The sequence below is a fragment of the Schistosoma haematobium genome, chromosome 1, assembly GCF_000699445.3.
Source record: "Schistosoma haematobium chromosome 1, whole genome shotgun sequence".
Taxonomy (NCBI): Eukaryota; Metazoa; Platyhelminthes; class Trematoda; order Strigeidida; family Schistosomatidae; genus Schistosoma; species Schistosoma haematobium.
Genome location: NC_067196.1, coordinates 73,344,985 through 73,351,552, shown reverse-complemented (window position 1 = coordinate 73,351,552; position 6,568 = coordinate 73,344,985).

Sequence of the window (6,568 nt, the reverse complement as noted above, 5' to 3'; positions counted from 1 at the left end):
ATATAAATGTTTATTCTTCACTATTTGATTCTAATCATTAAGTGTTAGTAATCAGTTTCATTGTTATCATAAAAGTACATATCATTGCTTATAGTCAACCTATTATATTCTTATCATTGACCTTATGCAAAAATACGAAAATGACCTAATTCATTTGGTTTGTAAATAGGTGTAACATTACAATTTCGTATTAGATTTATTCATAAATAGAATAAAACAAACAAGTGTAGTTGTTTGTTTATCGACTAAATGCGAACATAACAACTATTTGTAACCTAGATAATGTGTACATTAATTATAAAGGAACAATAATTAAGAGACATGCATCATGATTTATCCAGTTGACTCAGTTAAGAGTGAATATCATGTTATACCAAAAATTTACAGGTGAAAACGTGGTATAATAGTATCATATTTACTGTGAGACTTGTAAGGTCATATGTGGAGTTGTAGGTGTGAATTGTTAATGATATCTGAGATAAGTTGTCAATAAGAGGAGTGGTGTGAGTTCGATGTTTAAAATTTTCTTTTTTCGTATTATATTGTTACTGCAAATCAACAAGCCTATAATTTATGGATGAACCAATAAAACCAAGGAAAGTTTTGTATTTCGGTGCAAAATTCGTTCATCCACATGGTTAATTAGCATTTGGGCATTATAGCTGATGTCAATTCGTGGTGAAAAACCTTATTTTAATTCCTAACCTTAAATTCTAATTCTAAATCCTAATCCTAATTCCTCATACAAATTTATAACCCTCTTTTGACCCTAAACTCCGCCTATAGCTCTTCTAAAGTTACTTCCGGTCCCAAGCCCGGGTAAAGGAGGACGGTTGGGCATGGGGTCCGTAACCCCGTCCCGTAGAAATAAATCCTTCTGAAAACACGTGAACCAGAATAAATTAGTTAAACCACTTAAGCTCTGTCCTGGGAGTTGAAGGAAGAATTATGACTCCTTATGATGAAAGCCGAAATTCTTCGGAAGTCTCGAGGCCGATGCCCCTTCTAACAACCAGAGCAACAATTCTTATAGGTTCATGGAACGTCCGGAGTAAGTTTGACCCTAGTTTGGAGATGAATTGTCTCGAGATCACTTTAGCGCTGCTCAAAGGTCGTTCATAAATTATAGTCTCACTGTAATAAGCAGTAACTAGTGATTATGATTCATAGACCATCATGTCAATGAGTATAATCTCTCCACTAGTCGAGCATGAACGATACCGAATATTTTGAGAGATTAGTCTTCATGAAGGTGACGAAGACACATTTGAATTAAGGATATTTTACAGATTCAGATTTAACGTTAGGGGTTAGAAGAAATCGGCTGAAATTTCCTGTTATGGATTTTGTCGTAGTTGATACTCATCAAAATAAGTCATCTGCGATCTTGAAGGAACCTGACGCTTGACGCGGAATTCACACTTGCATCATCCAGTCAGAAATATTACCAGAGTGCTTTTAGCATTGGGACTAACTTTCTGCAGGACAGAGATATTTACACTGACAGGTAACTGAGTGGTTAGTATGTGTATTCCAGAAGTTACAATATTTACAATTTAATAGAACCCATAGTGTCATTGAATAAGAAAAAGAGGATTCAGAGAAGAAAATTCTCTTTTCGACGAAATCGTTTACTTAAGTTGTACATTCGTATATATAGTTATATGGAGAATATATATCTATTGGAGGATAGAAAAGATTGCATCACAAAAATGAATTCGAGAATAAATAACAAATGAGGTTACGTACTAATCAAATGGTAAGGAGGGAAATAATTGATATATATCAAGAAAAACAGCAAACACAAAGGTCATAATAATAGACTGGATAATATCAAGAAAACTTGTATAAGGTAACAGTAATAATAACTAATTAAAGTTTAAAATGCAAAACAGTAATTAAAAAAATTCAATAATAATCAAACAAAAGTGCAGAAAAACAAGCAGTAAAAAACCCAGAAACATACCGATCGAAGGAATTAGGGCAAGGAATGATGAGAGGTTGGACAAATCGTTTCTGCACATAAAGTTCAGGCTTGAGTCCATGGATTGCCAATGCCTCAGCAGTGCATAAAATATTAATTCGACCCCCGTTCAATCCAGTTCCCTTGACTCTGTAGAAGACTCACTAAAAGAAGAGTGCTTTGAAGCGATGTGTCCACAGTTATTCAAATGCTCCTTCATTGAACTAGTAACTGTTTTACATTCTCCTTTTAACAGCCAAGCCGGATAGTGTTCCGAGATGCCTTTGGACAGCGATCGCTTTGTGCGGCCTATGACCTTTGTGTTTGCTGTTTTTCTTGATATATGTCAATTGGACTATTATCTAACCCATAAATCATTTCCCTCCTTACCATTTGATTAGTACGTAACCTCATTTGTTTCTTATTCTCGAATTCATTTTTGTGATGCAATCTTTTCTATCCTCCAATAGATACATATTCTCCATATAACTGTATATACGAATGTACAGCTTAAGTAAACGATTTCGTCGAAAAGAGAATTTTCTTCACTGAATTCTCCTTTTCTTATTTACAATTTATTGAAAAGTAGGTTTTAAATATTTTACGCACAAAAGTATTTAGTCCAGGATACTGATAGGGTTTTTTCCAAATATTGGTATGTCCTGAAAATGCATTCACGTATCGGAAGATTCAACTTGCAAATTAAATTATCCAAGTTGCCATGTCGTTATTTTATTAGTTAAAACGTGTGTTCACTAGACACACATTCCCCATAGCTTGTGTTTACCTAATTATCAGACAAATTCTTATGTTTTGTTTTCTCTTTTCACAAGTATGAATTGTATACGACCTTGAAATTTAAATACGATATGATTTTTCTATTTATCATAACAACTACCTAACTAATTTACATTTTTTAGACCGGTTCTGTCACGAATTGAAAAACAAAGTACTCAGACGTGTACTCATACGACGTTTATGGATTAGACATTTACTGTCAACTAGTTTTCTTATTTATCAAAATGCTATGACTAACCTTCTTTTAGGACAAACCGTTCTTTTCTATTTATGTTCCGATTGGTTATTTTGAAGAGTGAATGAATCAATATATATAAATATCGGTAGTAATAACACTAAGTTTTGATAGAAATATTTTCCTATTACATTCTACTAATCAATATAAAATTCAATAAAGTAAATTTTTGACAGATTTATGCGTTTATTTTCGAAATTCTATTTCTGAGGATACGGATAGTCAAGATTGAAAGAGAAATAATATATCCTCACTCTACTAGTGATTCTTGTAACAAACATATTTCATACATTTACCAATCACAATTCATATATACTATCTGTCTGCTATTGTTCACGCTACAATTTACCAGTATTTATGTAGTTTAAATTTTATTATGTTTGTAGACAAAATATTTCACTAATCCCAGATAAAATAAGGATTTATCTAGACTATTATCGACAGTTATATTGACTAGATTTTTCGATAGAGAATGATGAATATGTTATGAATTCTTTCTGTCTGTCTTACTAATTACGAATAAAATAATACCGTTTAGTGTGTCTCAAAATTTTCGATAGCTCACTTAATGTTCTGATTTATCCTCTATTCACAATTCCAGAAACATAATACAAATATAACTTCATATCTTGTTTTATTCAGATTGTAAGACTCATGTGATTTTGAGATGGTGAAAATTTTTTAGCTTAGGGGGACGATTTGATTGGAGTTTCATTCTCGGTTAAACAGTTTAATTGTGATGCTTTCATTATTTTCCTCAATTATATTACTGTCACAAACTTACACTTCTGCCTGAAATTTATTCTGGTAATATTGTTTGGGGGAAACAATGAAAGCTTCACGATTAATCTACCTAACTCAAAGAATAAAACTCCAACAAAAACACTTGTGATTACTTACACAAAATACAAGACCATAATCAGACATCAGTAATAAGTCTGAATATGTAAAAAATTAGATTTATGGTACAAAACTGAAAAACATTCCCACGATTAATTAATAGTAATTTGTGAAAGAAAAAAGTATGAAAGGAGTTAATTAGTTAAATGGAAGCTTACAACTATGAAAATATCAAAATTACAATTCATTGATCAATCAACCATGTTACAAGTGAACATTTAGGAAATATTCCTTCTGATTTAACGGATAGTAACTATCCAGATTCCCATCTCCACTTATTAGTCCATTCATAATAGAATACAGTAGATTACATATGACCGGTTTTCCATTTGAACAGATAACATTCCACATACTATGTAATCAGATCATTCACAGAGAAACTAACTGAAAATCATGATTACAAAATGAAAAGTTGTTGCGCAACTAAAACTTTCATGGTCAGAAGTACAGGACAATTTTTTTTGAAAGGTCGAACTTCAGTTGTATAATTGTTCTAAAAAGTACAAACTTAGGTCACAAATTAACGACAGCTTATTTCCTTTCTGAGTAGACGTATATCAATCAAATCGTGACTTAGTAATGTGGTTTGACTGTAAAAGATTACAATTTTAAATGATGTACTCTGCCTTAAATCTGGTCAATTTTATGGATTATTAATTTGGATTTATAATTGTAGAATCTGGTGAGAAATTATTGAAAAGAATATTCTTCGTTCATACAACTGTGTTTTAAAAGATTAGTTGTTGATTAGCGCTTGAAGATGTTCAACAACGATCCCTACTTTAACCAATACTCAACAGTATTTGAAGTAGAAATTTGTACTTTTCGACAAATTAAATAAAGATGTTTAAATAATTTTTCAATCAAAGAAAAAGAGATTACAACAGATTATTAAATAATATGTACTTGGCACTGTATCGTCGACTTACCATTAAAGTAAGTAGTCTTGTTAAACTGAGTAATATTTTTGCATATTTTAATTTATGAAATCGATTTATTAGTACCAGATGTGTATCAAAATAGTTCACAACACAAGCTGATTTCACCTAGACAACTAATGGAAACCAGGAAGTAATATATACCTGTTGAATTTCAGTAGTGAACATCTATGACCACTCCATGGATCAAAACCAATGGCTTAACACTCAGCGGTTTTCATAGTCGTGAAAGATTGTGAATTAAACGGAATTTGAAATGTTAACTATCGGATACTGAGGTCACTGATGAGACTACTACTAAGTTCCATATGAAAACAAAGCACGTGAGCATAACGTCTTAGTTTTCTGTAGCTATCTAACTGAAATCAGTTTTTCTATTTAAACTGCGAAATTGGCTAATTCAATTTTCTTTTATCTTAGTCTAATTCATAGGCTTCAAATTACAGATTAAATAAATTTTATTTGAATTGTAACACACGTTATTCAGTATTGAAAACCTGTTTCTATTTAAACCATTTGTTTCCTCGTAGTTAATTCAGTTTTCTGACGCTGTCTAGAAGAGGATTTTTAGAAAAAAACATCCAAATTCTACTCATTAAAATCTCATGCTTAGAACCACAAGTGAATATTTCACCTTAAAATATATTCACATTATCTAGTGTTGTTTATTTCAATAGTTCTATTTTCAAGAAATACATTTCTAAATTTGCAACTTTGAATTCACAAAAAACTTGTCGATGAGAGTGTGTATCGTGTCTTATCATGTTTACAATATTTCATCTAAAAGTGTACATATAATTCGTACGTTAATCTCTAAAAGTTAATCTTTCTTTGTTTGTATTATGAATATTGTAATCCAGTTGTATTAATCTGTCATACACTGTATAAAAACAAAAAGAATCTTAATAAATATCTGATTTCATGTGAAATCACTAAGTCTACGTTATAGTGTGGTGTGGATTGTTCCAATGATAACATTTGTAATTATAGTAATAATAAAATAAGCACGCATATCTTCTGTACCATTAAACGTTGGTGTAAATGATTGTAGAATATATGTATCTACCATTCCAGCAAAACATCTGAGAGATGATTATTGGTATTTCCCATTTCACTATTCGAATATATATATATAAACTGACTACCTACTTCAAGTTGTAAATAAATTTGACAATGGGCATATTGTTTTAACGAATTCTAATTATTGCAATGATATCCTTTATACCTGACGACTATCTTTCCAGTGTACTGTGTTGATGATATGTTACCATAAATTATACACCAAAGGTAATTCATATGGAGGATTGTTATTCGCTAGATATCTATTGCAAATCATTAGGCAGTGGTGAACAGCTTTTTGCTGTCTAATTTGAGACTTTTGAGCAGTGAGAGTTTATAATTTCACACAATATCAGTTCAAGCAATGTTAGATCTAATAGTTACTATGGTGCTTTTGATCCATTAAGTTGATATCCCATGATTCATATATTTCTACCTAAAGTCACTTTTTGATATATAAAATGTTGCTTACTCAGTATCATAAAGAGCTACAATTGATTTCTTTGCTTGGTCGACTACTCAAGGTTCTAGTGAGAAGCCGTTACCAGTGGAGTTCAACCGTGTCTGTTGTGAGGCAGTTACTCACTGAAGACAATAGTAGACGGTCTCACAGTATCATGGATTGGTTGAAGTTAGACATTGACACCGTTGGATGCCGGCTCAGTGGTCTTGAGG